Raw genomic sequence first — 26,497 nt, forward strand, 5'->3', positions numbered from 1 at the left:
GAGACCTCAGTCCAGATTCAGAGACTCTTGGCCTCTAAGTGACAGGAGGCGTAAATAATACCCCTCTACAGCACACTTCGCTGTTGGGAATAAAGTCCAGAGGACGCCAGCCTAGTTAAATGCCTAGAAGCCCAGCAAGACTGCCAGCAGAGGGCGTCTCAGCATTCTCTCCACTTAGCTGACTCCCAGGCTCCCTCATAGCTCAGTAGGTAAAGAATCTGCCTGCAATGTAGGAGATTCGATTCCTGGATCAGGAAGATCTTCTGAAGAAGGAAATGGCAACCTACTCCAGTATTCTTGCCTGGAAAATCCCATGGACAGAGGAGTCTGGCAGGCTACAGTCCATGGGGTCACAAGAGTCAGACATGACTTAGCAACTAAACCACCACCACCAACCAGCTGACTCTCAGCTGTGTGACCTGAGAGGTGGCCCTCAGGCTCTAAGGGTTGAGTGGGAGAGTCATTGGCTCACAACCCGGGAAGGGATTCTCTGTACCACAATTGCTGAGGGCCCAAGCTCCGTGCAGCCCAACGAGCCCCTCCTGCCTCCTCTAGGGAGAGCCTGGAGCTCTCTCTTACTTCTTACCAGGCAGTGCTCACCAGCTCCCTGCCAGCTGCAGCCTGCTTTGATTGCTCAACAGACCTCTTCCTCTACCACCCGCTCTGCTCCAGCTCCACAGCCCCTGGGCGCTTCCCAGCCCTGCCTCAACTCTCCCACAGATTCTTGGGCAGCGCAAGCAGGCTTCCTTTCTCCCCTTTGTTAAATTGCCATTTCCCTCACTGGGCCACTACATACCTGGTGGGATACGTTCTTCCTGGCTTCCAGCAGCCTCGCATCCACCTTGGCCATGGAACCCTCACAAGTGCCAGTGGCTCCTTTCAGGCTGGCATGGTCCTTCTGAACATCACCCAACATGGCACTCATGCTTTCCCTGACTCGAGGGTCCTGCTGCTCTGGGTAAGTGTCAGCACGTCTCTGAGTTGTCCTTCCCAGACATGATTGCCTATATAGCATGTTCCATATGTGGTCATGGCCATCTCTCTGGAGGAGGTGGGTGGCAGTGGGCTCAGTACAGATGTGGGACTCAGGCCATGGCCTGATAGGTGGTTGACCTCTCTTTGCCTTGTGTCTGGCTTGCGATGGTCCCCATGCTGAGAACTGGTGATTGGAGTGAGTTGCCACAAATGAAGCCCCGAGAGAACAAGTAATTTGTCCAAGTTGACACAACAAGTATGTGGACAAGCCGGAAATCAAACCCATACAGTCTGGCTTCAGAGGCTCACAGGTACATCCAGGCCAATGTATCTTCCTTTGCCAGTTCACACAGGTGATAGACACAGATGCTTCATGTTCTAGTTAGCTTCTGTGAGCAGCCCTACTCCCTTACCTCTCAGCTGAATTAAGATGTGGGAGTTACTTATATTCATTTGGTAGGATATATTCCTCTAGTGCCTGAATGAACCATCCCAAGCTGTAACAGGATTCCTGTTCCACATTTCTTTCTTCTCCTCACTGTTCTAGGTTGAGTTAACCTCACTCTTTCTAGAACAAAGGTCTCCTCTGATTTCTTATTCAAAGAGTGGGAATTTTTGCATAGGAACTGGATTCTTTCATGTAGTCCTAAGCTTCAGGACTGGAGAAAACTGGGATTTCCCCCTCCTGTAGTCTGAGAGCAACACCTGGCAGGTAATAATAAGGGAGGTCCCTTTCACAGTTCACTGACCAGCTCCAGGCTAATTTGCTTGAGTCGTGTCTGACTCTTTGCGACCCCCATGGACTATACAGTCCATGGAAATCTCCAAACAAGATTACTAGAGTGGGTTGCCATTTCCTTCTCCAGGGTATCTTCCCAATTCAGGGATCAAACCCAGGTCTCCTGTATTGCAGACAGATTCTTTACCATCTGTGCCACCAGGGAAGCCCCTCCTAATTTGTAAATAATGCCTCTTGTTGGAGGGGTTTGTTTTAATCATAAAAGTATCACAGGTTGGTTGTAGAAAAAATGTAAAAGGCAGAAAAGTGGTAAACAGGAAATAAAATCACTTGTTAGAGAAAAGTACTATTAACATTTTGGTGTATTTTCTTCCACTACTTTTTCTTGCACACCTATATATGTCTATATAGTTATATAACTATAAACAGATTATGGTCATGTACTTGGATATCACTTTGTATACTGATTTTTATTAAATTTTGTATCATAACTATTACACAAATCATTGAAAACACTTCAAAATCATGATCTTCAGTGTCCCTTTTCACAGTGTTTACTCATAATACTGTGATCCTTCATTTAAATCTCTCTGTACAGGTGTTTTTTTTGGTTTTTTGTTTTTGGGTTTTGTTTTTTTTTTTTTTTTTGCCTCTAGAGTAACTTGAACAGGAATTCTCAAGGCGCTTGATCCATGGTATGAATTTCTTACCAAAAATCTATCAAGTTTACATTCTAGCAGCAATGTATGAGAAAACATTTCACCATACCCTAACAGCATGTACTATTATTTTTAAAATACTTGCCAGTTAGAAAAAGGGAAAATAGTTGTAATTTTGAAATTTTGCCAAGTGTTTTTTTTGCCATTCCTTGTTTTATTCCCTCCACATGGGGGTCCCCTTTTAATGACAGAGGCCCTGGAGGACCATAGATCCTTAACGTGAACATTAAGACTTTCCCACTCCTTCTGGTTTCCTCTTTGAAGCACACCCTTCCACTTGAACTCTGGAGCCCATCCTTAATTCTTCCTCACATTCTTGCTCCCATAATTATTGTCTTCTCTCCTTCTGTCAACTTCATCTCTTTCTCCTGAAGTCATGTATACTATGCCTCACTTCTGTTTCTTCTAACATAAAGTATGTCTCCTGGATTTGAGAAATTCCTTCAATGTGTACTCAGCAAGTGACCTCTGTTTCTGAAGTAGGTCCTTGTTGGCTGGCTCCTGTCTTTGTTCTCCTGTGCCTCTTTGCGACGTTGGACAGTGCAGATTAAAACACACACACACACACACACACACACACACACACACGCACACGCACATGCACACGCACACGCACACACACACACACCCTGTCACATCATACTATATTCCCTGCAACTGTAGCTACTTCTGGGCCTCTTCCAAATGCTCGTTGGTCCCATCCCCATCACTGGATGCACCTGTTATCACAGCTGCTACTCATTTGATTTACTTCACACATAGGCCTTTTAGTGATTGCCTTGTCATAATTGAATGTTGTCACAGTGGAGCAGCATAGACAGTAAATACTGGGAGCTGTGGCCCTCAGACTTTTATGTAGGAAGAGGGAGTTCCTACCTCCTTGGCAAAATGTGGTGCAAAACTGAACTTTTCATTAGGGCACATTAGAACTTAGGTAGTAACGTGATGCAAACTTATCTTCACAACAAACTGCATATTTAAAAGTTTTTCATATACTTCTGCTCGTGTTTCACTTGATGTCAGAATTCCACATTTCTAGCCATGTTACATGGCTTCCCTGGTGGCTCAGATAGTAAAGAATCTGCCTGCAGTGTGGGAGACCCAGGTTTGATCCCTGAGTTAGGAAGATCCCCTGGAGAAGAAAATGGCTACCCACTCCAGTATTCTTGCCTGGAGAAATGCCTAGACAGAGGAGCCTGGAGGGCTATAGTTCATGGGATTGCAAAGAGTCAGACATGACTGAAACAAAAGGAAACCAAAAGCAGTCATTACCCATTAAGCAGTCATTCCTACCTCCGTACGCCCCAGGTCCTGGCAAACACTAATCTGTTTTGTGTCTTTTTGAAGTTGCCTGTTCTGGATATTTCATATTCATGGAATCAAACATGTGGATCTTCTGTCTGTGACATTTGTCTGTGACTCAGCATAATGTTTTTAAGGTTTGTGAATGTTGTGGCATCTAGCAGGACATCATTGATTTTAACTGATTGAATAATATTCAATTGTATGGATATACCATATTTGCTTATCCATTCTTCATTTGATGGAAATTTGGCTTGTTGTTGTTTAGTCGCTAAGTCATGTCCGACTCTTTTGCAACCCCATGGATTGTAGCCCGCCAGGGTAGGGGTTTGTTAATGCCCAGGAGAGGGCCCAGGGGATCCTGAGTATCCAAGATTGTCCTGTTTGACACCTTACCATGTTTCAGGGTTCCACTTTACCTTTGTCAGATCCATACAGGATATGGAGAACTGTAAATGCTGTGCAAGCCATCTCCATAGCATCAGGGACTCTCTCTTCAGCCCAAAACAACAGGCATCCCCGAACTCATCAGCTGTGGGGAACCCTGGGTTTCCAGTGTCAAACACAAGACATCAGTCCATGATGCCAATAAAAATGTCTCACTGAGAAGGTGAAGTAGAGCATCCCAGACACCTTGGAAATTAGACTGTCACCTAGGTCACACAATGGTGATCTCCTTCCTGTGGCACCTGGAACTTATCCTCAGAGCAGAGTCTTAAACACCTGACAAGTTCCACCAACTCACAACACTATGAATGAAAGAGTGAATGAATGAGGTCATAAGGAAAATATTAGAACATAGAGATAGAGCTGTCTCCCTGACAAAGCCAAAGTTGGGAGATATATTTGACTCAGAGAGACACAGTGTTAAAGAAGTGACGGGTATAGTTTCAGTGTGTAAAGTCCACATAGAGCATGAACTTGGTGTGTTTCCAAGCACTTTCCAGAACCATTAGTATGTTATGTGCATTGGTCCAGGCAGAAATGCCCCAATCAGTTTAGTTCAGTAGCTCAGTCATGTCCGACTATTTGTGACCCCATGGATTGTAGCACACCAGGCCTCCCTGTCCATCACCAACTCCCAGAGTTTACTCAAACTCATGTCCATTGAGTCGGTGATGCCATCCAACCATCTCATCCTGTCGTCTCCTTCTCCTCCTGCCTTCAATCTTTCCCAGCATCAGAGTCTTTTCCAGTGAGTCAGTTCTTCCCATCAGGTGGCCAAAGTATTGGAGTTTCTGCTTCAACATCAGTCCTTCCAATGAATATTCAGGACTGATTTCCTTTAGGATGGACTGGTTGGATCTCCTTGCAGTCCAAGGGACTCTCAAGTGTCTTCTCCAACACCACAGTTCAAAAGCATCAATTCTTTGGCACTCAGCTTTCTTTATAGCCCAACACTCACATCCATACATGACTACTGGAAAAACCATAGTTTTGACTAGACGGACCTTTGTTGGCAAAGTAATGTCTCTGCTTTTTAAAGAAATGCCCCAGGAAGCAGAAATGCCCCAGGAGTCTTGGTCTCTGTCAGGAAGAGTCCAAACAGGTTCAGCTGGGCCTGATGTGTAAATGATTTGGAAGGCCCTCTTCTAAAGTTATGGAATCGAGTTAGTATTTATTTAGGATGAGAAGAAAATTCATGGTGAAATTTAAAAGATGACAATTGATCCATCAAAATCCTAAAATGATATGTACATATACGTATATACATACATATGTGTGTAAGTGTATTATTAGACACTCCAACTATGTCATTGTAGAATCTGAAATGTTTGAGGTGAAAGATATAATGATTTTATTGTGAATCAAAACAGCTCACTTTTGCAAATTAAAAAAAAAAAAAAATCACGTAGCCGTGTGATTTTAGCTACATAAACTGGGGTTGTAACAGTTGATTCTTCCTACAAAGAAAAACACACTCAGGTTCATGCTAAATATTTAATGTTTATTTTTACATTGAGTTTTAAAAAATAAACTGGCTTTTCTAACACTTTTCTTCCTTTCCAAAAAATAATATTTATAAGGAAATGTTGTTTTGAGTTATCATAACAATGCATGAGCTTCAGAATTTACCTGTTACACTACCTTTCACTGTATTCTGAGAGCAGCCATGTTTAGCTGAATGGAGACTTTTCTGTTACCCATTTCCCAGAACCCCCTGGTCCACCTACTGCTCAGGCAGCCTGGAATGACTTACTCATCTGCACTTACACTCCTGGAACCTGTCGGAGCTTGTCGATGTAGAAGTCAAAGGATCATGCTTGCTTTGTTTGGGACAAATCACTGCCTTTTTGGGGAGGACATGGGTCGATGAGGGTAACGCACCTGCTTTGCTACAATCTATGCCAACTGGATGGGCGCCTAACAGTCAGCCTGTAATCCCAGGTCTAGAGAAGCCGGCCTGAGTCTATGATGGCTCTAGTCGTGTTCCACAAGGAGACAGACGATAACATGTAGGGGATCCAGTCACTGTCATATAGGAAGACAGCTAGAAGTCTGTCTATTTGGGGAAACCATTCAGTCATTGAAGAAGAGCTACTCCCACAAATGAAATCTCAGGGAAGCAAAGGGTGAACAGTCTTGCAGGGGTTGACAAAACATTTACTGCACGCCAAGGTTTCGTTCAGCCTCACATTACCACATGCAGATGACCCATTAACTTTGGATTTCAGACTGCTTTTCCAAGAACGATTGGGAGGTAGTGGTAGTATACAAGAAACATCTCCATAACTGGCTTCATCTCTCAGGGCTTTTTTTTCCAAATGGATAAGCATGGCAGGGAAAAGTCAGGGATTATCTTAAGAAGGAATACAACCCATCATGTGTATGCTTAAGGACATAAAGCATAGTCATAATTATATTTTACAGTGATATATGTGCTTCTTAATTAACACATAAAATGCAATGTCTAAAGCATGTCTACCAGCTCTCTAATTTTTATATAATGCTTTTTTTAGTAAATATGTATAGATATCTATAATAACTATGAGCTATAGAAATACTAATTTCTGTTGCTGATGAAGAAACATGTACTGCTAATAGCATTGTGGTTTACTGTCTATATTTGTAATTGAAGGAAATGCTAAATTTTAGTTAGTTAAGTAAAAATAAATATGAATTTCCCCCATTCAAGTTTACAGATTCTTTGAGTTCTTCATGTCAAGTTTAGGTCTTAAAGCTGAAAACAGATACTGTTTTTCTCCAGTAAAACAAAAAAATCGTATCTAGCATATAGTAGGTGCTCCAAAATATTTCTTAAGTAAATGAATACACCTGTGCTCCAATCTACTGGTTAAGGGATTAAAATTTCTTCCCCAGTCTCTCACACCAATCTTAATAATGAATTGATAACAAAAGTTACTATTTGATGATAGTTTGATATGTGCCAGGTACTACTGTGTAAATAATGTTCTCTGTTTTTGTTGTTTATTCACTATCTCAGACTCTTGTGAGCCCATGGACTCTAGCCTGCCAGGCTCCTCTGTCCATGCGATTTCCCAGGCAAGAATACTGGAGTGGATTGCCATTCCCTCTCCAGGGGATCTTCCTGACCCAGAGATGGAACCTGCTTCTCCTGCTTGGTAGGCGATTTCTTTATCACTGACCCACCAGGGAAGTATAAATAGTGTCTCATCTTATTCTTATAATGACCTGAGGCAGGTACTATTATTACTCCCATTCTGTTGTTACAGAAAATGAGCCAAATAGATTTTTAGCAATCTCTTTAAGGCTACACAGCTGACATTATAAAGCAGATTTTTTTTGATCTAGAGTCTGTGTTGTTAAAGTATTAAGAACTTATTCTGGGTGTCTCAGGCTTGGAGATTGGCCCTCAGTTCTAACACATCCTGCACAGGTCGCCTTTGGTGACTAAGGCTCAGATCAGTTCTCTTTCACCCTCATCTTCTTAGGCTACCTGCAATACCATCTGGGGGATGAACTTGAGCCATTCCCTCAAGTTCACAAACCAACTCAGATCTAAAGACAACTTGGATATCCAGGATCGAATTCTCTTCTGTTCTCCAAATCCCAAAGCCCATTTACTGACTGGACAACTTCCTCTGATATTCTTCAACCTCCCCTACACCAATTCAGTGGTCATCTTCTCTGTGAGGATTTTTCTGACCCTTCCTAAGAGATCTGCTCACCTGGTGTTCCTGCTATACTCTGCATACACTCTATCACCACCTCAGTCATATCACAGCATTCCATTAATTACATACTTGCTCATCCTTATCACTTTGGAGACCATTTCTAGTTTGTTTCTGAGTTCTTAGGAAATAGGACAATGTCTGATACAGTACGTACATAGTAGATGCTTGTAGAATGGATGAATACATGAATGAATGTTATGCAGCAACACTATGGCTGTTATAATAAACATTTGTGAGTGTTATAATAAACACTTTGGTTGCTGTGTTTATTATGACCTAAATACACAATCAATGATCTAATGTAAAGGTATAAATGTAAAGTGTTAAGATGTAAACATGTAAAATGTAAAAATAGAAAAACATGATCCAAGGGAACAATACATTTATAAAATAATAAATCTTAGCAAAGAAAAAGAATTCAGTCAGGGTTACACACAGGAGTACTTTAACAAGAATTTTCATTGAATTCTCTTTAGAAACAGTGGAATCCATGAGACAGCATCTTTAAAATGCTGAAAGGGAAAAAAAAAAATTCAACCCAGAATTCTATACACAGGGAACATGTCCTTCAAGAATGAAGGTGAAATAAGTATATTTTGAGATAGATGAAAGCTCAGAGAATTCATCAACAGATCTGCACTAAAAGAATGCTAAAAGAGGCCTTTCAATCTGAAAAAAAATATGGTAGTAGAAAGAAACCTTGATTTGAAGAATACTAGAAATGGTAAATATATGGATAAATATTAATATTTTCTCTTAATTTTTAATAACCTGTGACTTTTTAAAGTAAAAATTTGATAATATTATAGGGTTTATAAAATATGCAGTAGAAATATATATGGTAACTACAACATAAAGGATGAGGTTGAGGAGGAATGAGTTGATGTAGTAGAAGAGTTCTTACATTTATGTACAGTATTAATTCCAAGTAGACAGTGAAAAGTTAAGGATATATATCATAATCTCTAGAGCAACCACTAAAAAACAATGCAAAGAGGTATAGCCAAAAATAAAACAGATAAATGAAAAAAATTTGATTTCCCAAGATAAGAAAGAGAATACAGCATCAAAAATACATGGGATAGGTGGTAGAAGGATAGTTCTAGGTCCTAACCATTTGAAAAACTGCATTCAATGTAAATGGATTAAACACTCTAAATGAAAGGCAGAGATTATAACAATATAATAAAATAAGCAAGACTTTTTCTGTAAACAAGAAAATAAAATACATTAAAAAATAAAATAAATAAATAAAATAAAAACATAGAAGATGGTGGAGTGGAAGGACATGTGCTCATCTCCTCCTGCAAGAGCACCAAGATCACTACTAGCTGTTGAACAACCATCGACAGGAGAGTGCTAGAACCCACCAAAAAAGGATACTCCACATCCAAAGACAAAGAAGAAGCTGAAGTGAGAGGGTAGGAGGTGTGTAATCACAATAAAATCAAATCCCATACCTGTTAGGTTGGTGACCCGGAAACTGGAGAACAATGATACTGAAGAAGTTCTCCCACTGTTGTGAAAGTTCTGAACCCCACATCAGGCTTCCCAGCATGGGGATCTGACAAAAGGGCCTGAGAATCCCCAGGGAATCTGACCTTGAAGGCCTTACACAAGACTGGGGGGAACAGAGACTCCAGGCTTGGAAGGCACAAACAAAATCTTGTGCACACCAAGACCCAGAGGAAAGGAGCAGTGACCCCACAGGAGACTGAACCAAAACTACCTGCTAGGGTTGGAGGGCCTCCTCTGGAGGCGTGGGCTCAGCAGCGGCTCAGTATAAGGATGGGACAACTGGCAGCAGCAGTCTTGGAAGGTCCCCCTTGGAATAAGCCCTCTTAAACCCTCCCATAGAGCCTATAGACCCCAAGGCTGAGTCATACCAGGCCAAAAAACTAACAAGGAGGGAGCACAACCCCACCTATCACCAGATACCTGAATTAAAGCTTTATTAAGCAAGGCCCTGCCCACCAGAGAAAGACCCAGATTTTCCCACTGCCAGTCCCTCCCATCAGGAATCTTACACAAGCCTTTTAGCCTCCTCCATCAGAGGGAAGACAGAAGAAGCAACAGTAACCATGATCCCACAGTAGCTAGAACAAAAACCATATTACAGAAAGTTAATCAGGATGAAAAAGCAGAAAATTATCTCCCAGACAAAGGGACAAGATAAAATCCCAGAAAAACAACTAAATGAAGTGGGGATAGGCAACCTTCCAGAAAAAGAATTCAGAATAACGATAGTGAAGATGATCCAGGATCTCAGGAAATCAATGGAGAAGATGCAAGATGCTTACCAAAGACCTAGAAGAACTAAAGAGAAAACAGAGATGAATAATACACTAGAAAGAATCAATAGCAGAATAACTGAGGCAGAAGAACGGATAAATGACCTGGAGGACAGAATGGTGGAAATCACTGCCACAGAACAGAATATAGGGAAAAAAGCATGAAAAAGAAAGAAGACAACATAAGAGACCTCTGGAACAACATTAAATGTGCCAACATTTGCATTTTGGGGGTTCCAGAAGGAGAAGAAGTTCCAGAGAGTCCCAGGCAGGATAAAACCAAGGAGGAACACACCAAGACACATAGTAATCAGACTGACAAAAATTAAAGAGAGAGATAAACTATTAAAAACAACAGGGAAAAATGACAATATACAAGGGAACTCCCACCAGGTTATCAGCTGATTTCTCAATAGGAACTCTACAAGCCAGAAGGGAATGGAACAATATGTTAAAAATGATGAAAGGGAAGAACCTACAACCAAGAATATTCTACCCAGGAAGATTCTTATTCAGATTTGATGGAGAAATCAAAATTCTGAAAGAACAATTCTGTCATATTGCTTCCAGACAAGCAAAATTTAAGAAAATTTAACACCACCAAACCAGGTCTCCAAAAAATGCTAAAGGAACTTCTTTAGGCAGGAAATACAAGAGAAGGAAGAGATCTAGGGAAAATAAACCAAAAACAATTAAGAAAATAATAATAGGATCATGAGTGATAGTTGAGTGATAGTTGCTCAGTTATGCCTGACTCTTTGCAACCCCAGGGACTGTAGGTTGCCAGGCCCCTCTGTTCACGGAATTCTCCAGGCAAGATTACTGGAGTGGGTTGCCATTTCCTTCTCCAGGGGATCTTCCCAACCCAGGGATCCTGCATTGCAGGAGAGTCTTTAACATCTGAGCCACCAGGGAAGCCTACTATTAAAAGACGTTTCTAAGTATAAAGATAGGTCAACTTAAAAAGTATCAGCAGATACATGCTTGACTTTAGCTTATAATCTATAAACAATACATTAGAATATGTAATGAATCCATACACCTTTTCCAAAGGAATACCCAAGACAGAAGTAGCAATAAAGTTATAAATGACAGTCATTAATCAGATGAAATAATTTAGATGAAGCTTTTCTCTCTCGAAGAGATGGGGACTCGGCAAGTGGTCAGGAAGGAAATATAATGTGCTTATAACTTTGTATGAAAAATGATGTTCAGTTCCACATTGCTGAACATAGTTCTGTTTTTGCCAAATAAATCCTCTACTTCAAGTTATTGTCCAAATGCTTTATTAAATCTCCACTTCTGGCCTTTGTTTGGGAATCTGTTACTTTTGTTGCCACCTCCTAATCACTGTTCTCTGAAGCTTCTACTTCTTTCCTGCTGTCCCCTGACACCTCAGTTGCCCTCGCGCTGTCCCCTGAAGCCTTCCCGCTGTCCTCAGAAGTTGTAATATCCTTCCCATGGACCTTCTAGCTCTGGTTGCTCCGTGGCCACATAAAGCTGCGAGTGCCATAAATCATGCCACTTTTCCTGTACTTCTGTTACTGATGCATTAGGGATATCAAAACAAATACCCTGCTTTCCTTTGAGAAAGACAATTCCCTTCACTTTGGAATCAATATCCTCACCCAGCTGCTCTTTAAGTTCTACCCAAGCATAAATAATATTTGGCATTTTAATTGAGCACTGCAAGATCATGGTCACAAAGCTCACTTCAGAGTTGATCAAGGAGCGCTAGTCTACCGATGTGGCACTGGAAATGTGGGCCAGGGCTGCTGCCAGGGCTTCCAGAGCTCCCTTCTCCACAATCAGCTTCTCAGCTGATTGCTTGAAGTGACCGATCATGGTGGGAGGCACAGAGTCCAAGAGCCTGATGGCATCTTCAATGATTACCTTAAATTTAAATGAACTAAATGCACTAATCAAAAGGCATAAACTGGCTGAGCAGATGAAAATATGTGCATATATGCACTTCCACGTACCACATCACTCTGCTTGACCTCCCAAATTGTATGTAATAATTTTATGTTGTTAAGTTAATCATGTTCCCATTTAGTTCAGTTCAGTCGTTGAGTTGTGTCCAACTCTTTGTAACCCCATGGACAACAGCATGCCAGGCCTCACTGTCTATCACCAACTCCCAGAGTTTACCCAAACTCATGTTCATCGAGTTGGTGATGCCATCTAACCATCTCATCCTTTGTCGTCCCCTTCTCTTCCTTCCCTCAATCTTTCCCAGCATCAGTGTCTTTTCAAATGAGTCAGCTTTTCACATCAGGTGGCCAAAGTGTTGGAGTTTCTGCTTCAGCATCAGTCCTTCCAATGGACACTCAGGACTGATCTCCTCTAGGATGGACTGGTTGGACCTCCTTGCAGTCCAAGGAACTCTCAAGTGTCTTCTCCAACATCAAAGTTCAAAAGCATCAATTCTTCGGCACTTAGCTTTCTTTATAGTCCAACTCTCACATCCATACATGACCACTGGAAAAACCATAGCCTTGACTAGATGGACCTTTGTTGGCAAAGTAATGTCTCTGCTTTTTAATATGCTGTCCAGGTTGATGATAACTGTCATTCCAATTGTATGTGTCTTTTCATTTCATGGCTGCAGTCACCATCTGCAGTGATTTTAGACCCCAAAAAATAAAATCAGCCAGTTTCCACTGTTTACCCATCTATTTGCCATGAAGTGATGGGACTGGAAGCCATGGTCTTAGTTTTTTGAATGTTGAGCTTTAAACCAACTTTTCCACTCTCCTCTTTCACTTTCATCAAGAGTCTGTTTAATTATTCTTCACTTTCTGCCATAAGAGTGGTGTAATCTGCATATCTGAGGTTTTTTATATTTCTCTCAGAAATCTCGATTTCAGCTTGTGCTTCATCCAGCCCAGTGTTTCTCATGATGTACTCTGCATATAAGTTAAATAAGCAGGGAGACAATATGCAGCCTTGACATACTCCTTTTCCAACTGGGAACCAGTCTGTTGTTCCATGTTCATTTCTAACTGTTGCTTCCTGACCTGCATACAGATTTCTCAAGAGGCAGGTCAGGTGGTCTGGTATTCCCATCTCTTTCAGAATTTTCCACAGTTTATTGTGATCCACATAGACCAAAGGCTTTGGCATAGTCAATAAAGGAGAAATAGAGCTACTGATAGCTCTGGAGAAATAACTCCAGAAAGAATGAATGGATGGAGCCAAAATAACAACACCACCAAGTTGTGGATGGGACTGGTGATAGAAGCAAGATTCGATGCTGTAAAGAGCAATATTGCATAAGAACATGGAATGTTAGGTCCATGAGTCAAGGCAAACTAGAAATGGTCAAATAGGAGATGGCAAGAGTGAACATCGACATTCTAGGAATCAGCGAACTAAGATGGACTGGAATGGGTGAATTTAACTCAGATGACCATTACTGTGGGCAGGAATCCCGTAGAAGAAATGGAGTAGCCATCATAGTCAACAAAAGAGTCCAAAATGCAGTACTTGGATGCAATCTCAAAAATGACAGAATGATCTCTGTTCATTTCCAAGGCAAACCATTCAATATCTCGGTCATCCAAGTCTATGCCCCAACCAGTAACGCTGAAGAAGCTGAAGTTGATCAGTTCTATGATCTATAAGACCTTTTTAGAACTAACACCCCCAAAAGATGTTCTTTTCATTATAGGGGGTTGGAATGCAAAAGTAGGAATTCAAGAAACACCTGGAGTAACAGGCAAATTTGGCCTTGGAGTACAGAATGAAGCAGGGCAAAGGCTAATAGAGTTCTGCCAGAAGAATGGACTGGTCATAGCAAACACACTCTTCCAACAACAAAAGAGAAGACTCTACACGTAGATATCACCAGATGGTCGACACCAAAATCAGATTGATTATATTCTTTGAAGCCAAAGATGGAGAAGCTCTATGCAGTCAGCAAAAACAAGACTGGGAGCTGACTGTGGCTCAGATCATGAACTCCTTATTGCCAAAATCAGACTGAAATTGAAGAAAGTGGAGGAAACCACTAGATGATTCAGGTATGACCTATATCAAATCCTTTATGACTATACAGTGGAAGTGAGAAATAGATTTAAGGGACTAGATCTGATAGAGTGCCTGATAAACTATGGATGGAGATTTGTGACATTATACAGGAGACAGGAGTCAACACCATCCCCAAGAAAAAGAAATGCAAAATATCAAAATGGCGTTTTTATTTCTGGCTTACTTCACTCTGTATAATAGGCTCCAGTTTCATCCACCTCATTAGAACTGATTCAAATGTATATAATATCATATAAGAAATGAATCGCTAGTCCAGGTTCAATGCAGGATACAGGAAGCTTGGGGCTGGTGCACTGGGATGACCCAGAGGGATGGTATGGGGAGGGAGGTGGGAGGGGGGTTCAGGATTGGGAACACATGTACACCTGTGGCAGATGCATGTTGATGTATGGCAAAACCAATATAATATTGTAAAGTAAAAAAAAAATAATAATAAAAAAAGAAAATGAAAAAAAAAATCAAAATGGCTGTCTGAGGAGACTTACAAATAGTTGTGAAAAGAAGGGAGGCAAAAAGCAAAGGAGAAAAGGAAAGATATACCCATTTGAATGCAGAGTTCCAAAGAATAGCAAGGCGAGATAAGAAAGCCTTCCTCAGGATCAATGCAAATACATAGAGGAAAACAACAGAATGGGAAAGACTAGAGATCTCTTCAAGAAAATTAGAGATACCAAGGGAACTTATACAAAGAAGGGCTCAATAAAGGACAGAAATGGTACGGACCTAACAGAACGAGAATATATTAAGAACAGGTGGCAAAAATACACAGAAGAACTGTACAAAAATATCTTCATGACCCAGATAATCACGATGGTGTGATCACTCACTTAATGCCAGACATCCTGGAATGTGAAGTCAAGTGAGCCTTAGGCAGCATCACTATGAACAAAGCTAGTGGAGGTGATGGAATTCCAGTTGAGCTATTTCAAATCCTGAAAGATGATGCTTTGAAAATGTTGCACTAAATATGCCAGCAGATTTGGAAAACTCAGCAGTGGCCACAGGACTTGAAAAGGTCAGTTTTCATTCCAATCCCAAGAAAGGTAATGCCAAAGAATGCTCAAAGTGCTGCACAATTGCACTCATCTCACACACTAGTAAGTAATGCTTAAAATTCTCCAAACTAGGCTTTAGCAATATGTGATCTGTGAACTTCCTGATGTTCCAGCTGGTTTTAGAAAAGGCCAAGGAACCACAGATCAAATTGCCAACCTCGGCTGGATCATTGAAAAAGCAAGAGAGTTCCAGAAAAACATCTATTTCTGCTTTATTTTCTATGCCAAAGCCTTTGACTGTGTGGATCACAATAAACTGTGGGAAATTCTGAAAGAGATGGGAATACCAGACCACCTGACCTGCCTCTTGAGAAATCTGTATGCAGGTCAGGAGGCAACAATTAGAACTGGACATGGAACAACAGACTGGTTCCAAATAGGAAAAGGAGTACATCAAGGCTGTATATGGTCACCCTACTTATTTAACTTATATGAAGAGTACATCATGAGAAATGCTGGGCTGGAGGAAGCACAAGGTGGAATCAAGTTTGCCAGGAGAAATATCAGTAACCTCAGATATGCAGATGACTCCATCCTTATGGCAGAAAGTGAAGAAGAGCTAAAGAGCCTCTTGATGAAAGTAAAAGAAGAGGGTGAAAAAGTTGGTTTAAAGCTCAACATTCAGAAAACGAAGATCATGGCACCCGGTCCCATCACTTCATGGGAAATAGATGGGTAAACAGTGGAAACAGTGTCAGACTTTATTTTCGGGGCTCCAGAATCACTGCAGATGGTGATTGCAGCCATGAAATTAAAAAAGTTACCCCTTGGAAGGAAAGTTATGACCAACCTAGATAGCATATTAAAAAGCAGAGATATTACTTTGCCAACAAAGGTCCATCTAGTCAAGGCTATGGTTTTTCCAGAGGTCATGTGTGGATGTGAGAATTGGACTATAAAGAAAGCTGAGCACTGAAGAGTTGATGCTTTTGAACTGTTGGGTTGGAGAAGACTCTTGAGAGTCCCTTGGACTGCAAGGAGATCCAACCAATCCATCCTAAGGCAGATCAGTCATGGGTGTTCATTGGAAGGACTGATGTTGAAGCTGAAACTCCAATACTTTGGCCACCTGATGTGATGAGCTAACTCATTGGAAAAGACCCTGATGGTGGGAAAGATTGAGGGCAGTAGGAGAAGGGGACGGCAGAGGATGAGATGGTTGGATGGCATCACTGACTCGATGAACATGGGTTTGGGTGGACTCCAGGTATTGGTGATGGACAGGGAGGCCTGGTGTGCTGCAGTTCATGGGGTTGCAAAGAGTCGGACACGCCTGAGTGACTAAGCTGAACTGAACTCTTCTGCCTTTTCTAAAACCAGCTTGAACATCAGGAAGTTCACGGTTCACATATTTCTGAAGCCTGGCTTGGAGAATTTTGAGCATTACTTTAGTAGCATGTGAGATGAGTGCAATTGTGCAGTAGCTAGAACATTCTTTGGCATTGCCTTTCTTTGGGATTGGAATGAAAACTGACCTTTTCCAGTCCTGTGGCCACTGCTGAGTTTTCCAAATTTGCTGGCATATTGAGTGCAGCACTTTCACAGCATCATCTTTCAGATTTAAAATATCTCAACTGGAATTCCATCACCTCCCCTAGCTTTGTTCATAGTGATGCTGCCTAAGGCTCACTCGACTTCACATTCCAGGATGTCTTTTTCTAGGTGAGTGATCACACCATCGTGGTTATCTGGGTCATGTAGATCTTTTCTGTACAGTTCTTCTGTATATTTTTGCCACCTCTTCTTAATATCTTCTACTTCCGTTAGATGCATACCATTTCTGTCCTTTATTTGCATGAAATATTACCTTTGTATCTCTAATTTTCTTGAAGAGATCTCTAGTCTTTCCCATTCTATTATTTCGCTCTATTTCTTTGCACTGATCACTGAGGAAGGCTTTCTTATCTCTCCTTGCTTGTCTTTGGAACTCTGCAATCAAATGGGTATATCTTTCCTTTTCTCTTTTGCTTTTCACTTTTCTGCTTTTCATAGCTATTTGTAAGGCCTCCTCAGACAGCCATTTTGTTTTTTGACATTTCTTTTTCTTGGGGATGGTCTTGATCCTTGTCTCCTGTACAATGTCATGAATCTCCGTCCATAGTTCTTTAGGCACTCTGTCTATCAGATACAGCCCCTTAAATCTATTTGTCACTTCCACTTTTTAATCATAAGGGATTTCATTTAGTTCATACCTGAATGGCCTAGTGTTTCCCTCACTTTCTTCAATTTAAGTCTGAATTTGGCAATAAGGAGTTCATGATCTGAGCCACAGTCAACTCTGAGTCTTGTTTTTGTTTACTGTATAGAGCTTCTCCATCTTTGGCTGCAAAGAATATAATCAATCTGATTTTGGTGTTGGCCATCTGGTGATGTCCATGTGTAGTGTCTTCTCTTGTCTTTTGGAAGAGGTTGTTTGCTATGACAAGTGTGTTCTCTTGGCCAAACTCTATTAGCCTTTGTGCTGCTTCATTCTGTACTCCAAGTCCAAATTTGCCTGTTATTCCAGGTGTTTCTTGACTTCCTACTTTGGCATTCCAGTCCCCTGTAATGAAAAGGACATCTTTTGGGGGAGGGGTGTTAGTTCTAAAAGGTCTTTTAGGTCTTCATAGAACCATTCAGCTTCAGCTTCTTCAGTGTTACTGGTCTGGACATGAACTTGGATTACCATGATATTGAATGGTTTGCCTTGGAAACGAACAGAGATTATTCTGTCGTTTTTGAGATTGCATCCAAGTACTGCATTCTGTACTCTTTTGTTGACTATGATGGCTACTCCATTTCTTCTAAGGGATTCCTGCTGACAGTAGTAGATACTAATGGGCATCTGAGTTAATTAACCCATTCCAGTCCATTTTGGTTTGCTGATTCTTAGAATATTGACGTTCACTCTTGCCATCTCCTGTTTGACAAATTCCAATTTGCCTTGATTCATGGACCTGAGATTCCAGGTTCCTATGCAATATTGTTCCCATTGGAGCTTGAAATTGTAATTATCTTTTATTTATTTTTTTTTTCTGGCTCTTGATTGTGAAAACTGATTAGCGTCTTTTACTATTGTGATTATGTAACTAATAATACTCCATACCACTGTAGGACGATTGGTCAACAGAAAGATAATAAAATTCTATATAACCAAAACTATCATTTACTGGAAAAACCTGTAATCACTTTTTAAAATCCAGGTACATATAAGAATTATGTTGGAATTTTTTTGCAAAATGCAAATGCCCAAGTATTGCTCTTTTTCTCCAAAGGTTCAGATATGTTTCTAATGAGCAGTCATGTTTTAAAAAACCTGTTATGTAAAGCAATTATCCTTCAACTAAAAAATTAAATTAAAGAAACCTGGACTATATAAAGCTCTTTTACTTTTACTGTTTCACTTTTTCTATTTTATATTAAGTCCTCCCATTTTACTTAGTTTCTGTTTTCCAACTTCTCCATCTCTTTTTTTCCCTGATATTCTTTCCCAAGCCTTTATCAAGCATACTACAAAAGCTTTTGTATACATATATATATAAATAGTATGCATAAATATATATATATTTTAGAAAACATGTTTTTGGCTAACTAAAAATTTTATGATATTTTGATTATACGTGTTTGACAGTATGAGTAGAATGCTAGATTTCTAATTTACAAGATAGAACTGCAACAAGCAACAAAGTTTTACTGTATAGCACAGGGAACTATAATCAATATCTTGCAATAAAGCAAATTAAAAATAATATATGTGCATATGTTTAACTGAATCAAATTGCTGTGCACCTCAATATTATAAGTGAAGTATACTTCCATTTTATATATATATATAATATAAAGACATAGATGGTTGATAGTAAGAGGATTCAAAACAATACAACCATGCAAAGGGTTAGCATAGAAAAGTGGGAAAGGTGATATTAATACTAAACAAAGTAGAGTTAAATACAGTAAGTATTACCTGAAATAAATGGTAATAATGATATAAGGATCAATTAATCAGGAGTATATACAATTCATAAGTGTATTTGCACCCAATAAGAGAACTTAAAATATCTGAAAGAAAATTTGATAGACTAAAGGGAGGAGATATTTCCACAATTTTAGTTGGAAATTTTAACACCACTGCTTCAGTGATTGATACAACAACTAGGCAAGAAATCAGTAAATAGATGGAAGATCTGTATGACATTATCAATCACCTTTACTTCACCGACACTTATAGAATAGTATATCTAACAATTGCAGAATATAGATTATTTGCAAGAGCACACTGTACGTTCATCTGGGTAGATCAAATGCCAGGCCATGAAACAAGTCTCAATAGAAAGAGAAATTTTGTATAGTAAGTTATCTGAGTCCACAGTTGCATCCCATTGCAAATTAATAACAATAATATATCTCCAAATATTTAGAAGTTCAACATCACACTTCTGGAAAACCCATGGATCAAAGAAGAAAACACAAAGGAATTTAGAAAATTTTCAAATGGTATAATAATGAAAATAAAACATCAAAATTACTGGGAGGCAACAAAAGAGGGATAAGAAGAAAATTTATTGCTTTAAATGAATATATTATAAAAGAAAGGTATGAAAGCAATGCCCTAAGTTCCCATGTAAAGAAGCTAGAAAAGGAAAAGCAAAGTAAATCCAAAATAAGTAGAAACAATGAAATAATAGAACTAAGAGCTTAAGTCAATGAAATAGAAGACAAACCATGGAGAAAATTAGCAAAAGAATCCATTTTAAAAAACCATGGAATTTATAATGATCACCAAAATTAATGAAGAAAGAAGAGAAAGTACACCAATCATCAATATCAGGAATGAAAGAGGGAAACTGCTATAGATCATGTTGTTGTTGTTTTTCAGTCCCTAAGTCATATCTGTGTCTTTGCGACCCAATGGACTGCAGCATGCCAGGCTCTTTTGTTCTCTACTGTCTCCAGAGTTTGCTCAAATTCATGTCCACTGAGTCAGTGATGCTATCCAACCATCTAATCTTCTGCTTCACCCTTCTCCTTTTGCCTTCAATCTTTCCGAGCATCGGGGTGTTTTCCAATGAGCTGGCTCTTCGCATCAGGTGGCCTTTGGTTTCAGTTTCAGCAACAGTCTTTTCAATGAATATTCAGGGTTTATTTCCTTTATGACTGACTGGTTTGATCTCCTTGCAGTCCAAGGGACTCTCAAGAGTCTTCTCCTACACCACAATTTGAAGGCATCAATCCTTTGCTGCTCAGCCTTCTTTATGGTCTCACACCTGTACATGACTACTGGAAAAAGTACCATAGCTTTGACTATATGGACCTTTGTCTGCAAAGTGATATCTCTGCTTTTTAATGCACTGTCTAGGTTTGTCATAGCTTTCCTTCCAGGGAGCAAGCGTCTTTTAATTACATGGCTGCAGTCACTGTCCACAGTGATTTTGGAGCCTAAGAAAATAAAGGTGGCTCAGATGGTAAGGAAGCTGCCTGCAATGCAGAAGACCCAGGTTCGATCCTTGGGTCAGAAAAGTCACCTGGAGAAGGCAATGGCGACCCACTCCAGTATTCTTGCCTAGAAAATTTCATGGACAGAGGAGCCTGGTGGGCTACAGTCCATGGGGTCACAAAGAGTTGGACACAACAGAGTAACGAACACAAGAAAATAAAATATGTCCCTACTCCCACTTCCCCACCCCCTCCTATCTGCCACGAAGTTATAGGACTGGATGCCATGATCTTAGTTTTTTGAGTGTTGAGTTTCAAGTCAGCTTCTTCACTCTCCTCTTTCACTCTGATCAAGAGGCTTTTTTGTTCCTTTTCACTTTCTGCCATTGGAGTGGTATCATCTACATATCTGAGGTTACTGATATTTCTCCCAGGAATCTTGATTCCAGCCTGTGCTTCATCCAGCCCAGCATTTCACATGATGTACTCTGCATATAAGTTAAATAAGCAGGGTGACAATATACAGTCTTGTCATACTCCTTTCCCAATTTGGAACCAGTCAGTTGTTTCATTCTAACTGTTGCTTCTTGACCTGCATACAGGTTTCTCAGGAATAGATAAGGTGATCTAGTACTCCCATCTCTTTAAGAATCTTCAACAGTTTGTTGTGGTCCACCCCTAGATAGCATATTGAAAACCAGAGATATTACTTAGCCAACAAAGGTCCATCTAGTCAAGGCTATGTTTTTTCCAGTGGTCATGTATGGATGTGAGAGTTGGACTGTGAAGAAGGCTGAACGCTGAAGAATTGATGCTTTTGAACTGTGGTGTTGGAGAAGACTCTTGAGAGTCCCTTGGACTGCAAGGAGGTCCAACCAGTCCATCCTAAAGGAGATCAGTCCTAGGTGTTCATTGGAGGGACTGATGCTGAAGCTGAAACTCCAATATTTTGGCCACCTCATGCGAAGAGTTGACTCATTGGAAAAGACTCTGATGCTGGGAGAGATTAGGGGCAGGAGGAGAGGGGACGACAGAGGATGAGATGGCTGGATGGCATCACCGACTCAATGGACATGAGTTTGGGTGAACTCCGGGAGTTGGTGATGGACAGGGAGGCCTGGCGTGCTGTGATTCATGGGGTCGCAAAGAGTCAGACACGACTGAGTGACTGAACTGAACTGAACTGACTGACACAATTAAAGGCCTTAGTGTAGTCAGTGAAGCAGAAGTAGATGTTTTTCTGGAATTCCTGTGCTTTCTCCATGATCGAACAAATGTTGGCAATTTGATCTCTGGTTCCTTTGCCTTTTCTAAACTCAACTTTTACATCTGAAAGTTCATGTACTGCTAAGGTCTAGCTTTAAGGATTTTGAGTATATCCTAGCTAGTATGTTTCTGAAACTTGCAAATCTTGGCAATGGGAGAAACAGCACCATAAATGGGTTCCAGGTTCATAGTGGATATTACCTCCTAGCAGCCTGAGCTGTGATTCTCCTTGCCACATGCTCCATACAGAAAGCATACCAATTCACCCTAAACGTTTTGGGCACCACAGGATCTGCTACATGATAAGAGTCAAGAGGCTGACCTACTAGCATGGAGAGTCTGTTTTAGCTGTGGATCCACATTAGCCTGGGTGTGGTAGGAATAACAAGTGCTTTTTGAATTCTTGGATGGTGGCCAAAATCTCTGCAATTACCATAAGGATAAGCTACCCCATTTTACTTCCTCTATTTATAAGAAAGGTGATTTGCTCCTTCTGAACCTCATAGCTCTTTCTCCAGTGGCCAGGGAGTATGGGGCAGTAGACAGGAGATGAGAGTCTGTCTCTGCCCAGAAATTTATGAAGTCAGGAGGCTTCCTGGAGCAGTCTATTCCAGCAGGGTGAGCAGAGACCATTATGTGGTGGATTATGGAAGAAAAGGATGGGGACAAACTTCCACACCCAGTCTTAACTCTGCATCCCTCAGAAGCGGCAGAAGATGATTTCAGTGTTTTCAGAGGTACAACCAGTTGGAGCACAGAGATTATAGGAAGCAACAGAACGTTAGGATAGCCCTGACACTTACCAGACACATAGAAATAGATGACCATTCATCACCATATTTATCCTCACAGCAATGATTGTGAGGGAGGCATGTATAGCCTGGCCCATAAAAAGCCCTCAATAAATGAAAAAAAATTATGCACAGTCCTCTCAAGTCTACCCAGGTCCAAAATCCCTTGCTATCATATAAAATGCAAAATGTGTCAATTGATTAATTATTTAATTAATACCTGCCGATACTATAGTAGGAGTACAGATGAGAAGAAGACCCACTCCCCCACATCCAAATTTCAGCCTGTTTCTCTCCTGGCTGCTGACTTGGACTTGCATAGCTAAGTCTGGTAGCTCACATCTTAATGGATAAGTCATTCTTTAACACGAGTAGGTCATAATACTGAGATAAACAGGTAAACCCCAGCTCTGGTGAGAGAACAGAGGACTTTCTTTGACATCTGCATCCTGAGGAACCCCTCGAGCAGGAGGTAACACTTTGCAGCTTTGGGGACCCCTAGACCGGGATGGCAAGATGTGAGCTGCAGACACCCACAGCCTATAAGATATTTATGAATAACTGGGGAGACACCCGAGCCCACCCACTCAGCGGGCACATCTTCAATCAGGACAGACTGTGACAGTCTTGCTTCTTTTCCCTAGGAGGACGATTTCAGTGAGCACAAGCTTTTAATGACTGCCCTCCGACCTCCTTGCCTCGGCCTTCCATGCGCCCAGCTTGTGCTGCCTCCCTCCAAGGCCACGTGAGCCTTGTGCCTGCATGAGCCCCCACCAGGTCTCACGGCCATGTGGAACTGGGCGTGACTGTGGATGTTGGCACAGAAGGAAAGGATGACAGCTTCACCCGAGAAGCAGAATAGGCAGCGATCAACCCCATGTTGAACCAGGTCAACACCTGCCTGGACCACCTGAAGGAGAGGAATGTCCACCTCCCTGGCCACTTCCAGGAGTGCTTGAATCTAACTGGCAGACACATTTTGAGTTCCAGCAGCCATGCTCAGAGGCCCCAAGCGATTGGCAGCCCCTAGTGGAGCCCTAAGGGCTCAGGAGCCAGGCCTCAACCCTGCCTGCCTGAGCCAGGCTCTAGCCTGAGCCCTCACCACCTGGCTTAGGGCGGCCTGCAGATGTCCTAGGGGATCTGCCTGCCTGGGCCATCCTTCTGGTACTTCTCTTTGTGTCCCTGGCATACCCCCACCTCCTGGCAGGTGTGGGCCTGTGACCCACCCAACTTGCCTGACTGCCCAACTCCTGGATGCTCTCACTCTGCCCAGGCCTTGAGTGTTCACATTGAACTAGTCTCCAACAGTGTGTGCACACTCACATACACACACATAAAAGGTCCTTAATATTCTCAAGTTTATATAATATGTGCAAATCTCATACAAAAGAAGGGGTTAGGCTTGGTTTGGTGGATTCTAAATGGAGGCCTAAATGTCCCTTTTGAGAGGGTCCTTGGCTTTATCAGGGGAGTTCGAATACCTTCAGGCTTGACATCAACCACAATTACAAAAATGCATATGCTAAGCAGTGTGCAGATGTTACCTGATGGTAAGTGTTCCTGGGAACTGGTAGAATAATCCCAGAGGAGGGGGTCAGGATCTCCCTGAGCCTTCTGAGTTTCAGCCTCTGAGAAGAACCCTTTTTTCCTAACCTCCATAAGCACTCCCTCCACTCTGTGCTAGGTATTACTGCAGGGGTGTCCTTGATCCCTTGGCAGTTGTTTTGCCTTAAAGGCAGTTTCCAGTTAGTCTCTGGAAGGTGTGTATCTGTCCTGATTCCCTCTGTAAGTTTCCAGCATCAACTGGTACAGGTACTTTGGGGCGAGGCCTAGAGGAAGTTTCACAAGTGTTACAATGGATTCATCTGACCATCCTCTATTCTAAGGACTCTGGGTGTGAAAAAATCATGCCTGGGAATTGAACATGAGCTATTCCTTTGTTAGGCTAGTGTGGTGACTAAAATGCTAGACACTTCTGTCATGAAGTGGCCCCTTTTCCTCTGCACATAAATACATAGGGCCCATGGGATGGAATAAATGGACAGCAATTATTGAATCATATCATGAAAATGACAGTTTAATCCTTCTCAGTAGGAATGACTTCATCTTTGCACTATAAGCATTTTATCTTTCCAACTTGGGGACAAAGGAGGGTTAATAAGCAGTTGATTTCAGTACTCCTTTTCCCCGGAAAAGATTAGTGCAAGCTATTCAGGATTCTATCATTCCCTTTGTCAGCGAATTAAAAAGAAATGGAAATATGATTCAGTCAGGACCAGTGAGAGGTGAAAAGTGCACTAGGGTGCTTCTAAGGAATGTTTCCCCTCTCCTAAGAACTAAATGCACAGAGGGGTGGTCCTTTTGTTTTCCCTGTGGAAATTGTTAGATCTGGATGTGACTCCTGGGAACTGCTGTAGCCATCTTGCCAAGAGCCTGATAATGAAGCCAAATCATGGAGGATGACAGATACAAGGGAATCACAAAGAAGTGAAACTGGAGCTCTGTGTCTAGAGCCTGCTATACCTCTGGACCTCTCCACTGATGACACTAAAAAAAAGTGGGGGGGGGGAGCTCTTATTAAGTATGTAACAGGTATTGGAAACACATGTATATGGTTTCCTCTGTGTGTGTATCTTGCTCAATGTAAATTATTAGAGTCACTGGACTTCCTTGGAGAAGGCAATGGCACCCCACTCTAGTACTCTTGCCTGGAAAATCCAATGGATGGAGGAGCCTGGTAGGCTGCAGTCCATGGGGTCATGAAGAGTCAGACGCGACTGAGCGACTTCACTTTCACTTTTCACTTTCATGCATTGGAGAAGGAAATGACAACGCACTCCAGTGTTCTTGCCTGGAGAATCCCAGGGACAGAGGAGCCTGGTGGGCTGCCGTCTCTGGGGTCGCACAGAGTCAGACACGACTGAAGCGATTTAGCAGTAGCAGGACTTCCTTGGTGGTACAGTGGATAAGAATCTGCCTACCAATGTAGGGGACACAGGTTTGATCCCTGGTCTTGGAAGATACCACATGCGTGGAACAACTAAGCCCATGTGCCGCAACTACCAAGCCCACATGCAGCAACTACTGAAGCCTGTGCACCTAGAACCTGTGTTCCACAACAAGAAGCCACTGCAGTGAGAAGCCCATGCACCACAACAAAGAGTAGTCCTCACTCTCCACAACCAGACAAAGCCCACATGAAGCAATGAAGCCCCAGCACAACCAAAAAAAAAAAAAAAAAAGTCATTTAAAAACTAAATTATTAAAGTCACTGAAGTCAAGTATTAGGCATCATCCAAATTGGTACTGATTTATGGAAGGAGTTTGATGCAAATAAATTAGATGAATAAACGGAGGCTGAAGAAGGGGAGGAGATTTGCCTAAGGTCACTCTGAAAGTTAGTAGCAGATATAAGACTAGAATCCTAGTATTGGCCTAGGAGAGGCTGCAACTCTCCAAATATTCTAGGATGCTAATGAAGAGTAGCAGGGACAAGAAAAAGAGATATCAAAATGACAGACTTTCAAGAGGCATCTCTCTAAATGACCTGTCATCAGATATATTTTTAAAATATGCATTTTAAAATAATATATCAACAGAGGGATGGCTTGGGAAAACTAGCTGTCTCAGCCTGACATATATCTCTGCCCATCTCAAGATTTAGGATATGGCACTGTGGGCAGAGTGAGCTCTACAGGAAAGGTACCCCTCACCTCTCTTTTCCTAATCTAGACTTC

General features: G+C 41.4%; 1 long non-coding RNA gene across 1 annotated transcript; it reads left to right on the top strand.

The window, feature by feature from the left end:
- The first annotated feature begins 7,276 nt into the window (after positions 1-7,276).
- Positions 7,277-24,914, top strand: LOC113887261. The gene is made up of 2 exons (XR_003509690.1): positions 7,277-7,319; positions 23,405-24,914. It is a non-coding gene; the product is annotated as an uncharacterized LOC113887261 (long non-coding RNA).
- The last annotated feature ends 1,583 nt before the right edge of the window (positions 24,915-26,497 follow it).

This window comes from Bos indicus x Bos taurus, chromosome X, assembly GCF_003369695.1.
Source record: "Bos indicus x Bos taurus breed Angus x Brahman F1 hybrid chromosome X, Bos_hybrid_MaternalHap_v2.0, whole genome shotgun sequence".
In the NCBI taxonomy this organism is placed as follows: domain Eukaryota; kingdom Metazoa; phylum Chordata; class Mammalia; order Artiodactyla; family Bovidae; genus Bos; species Bos indicus x Bos taurus.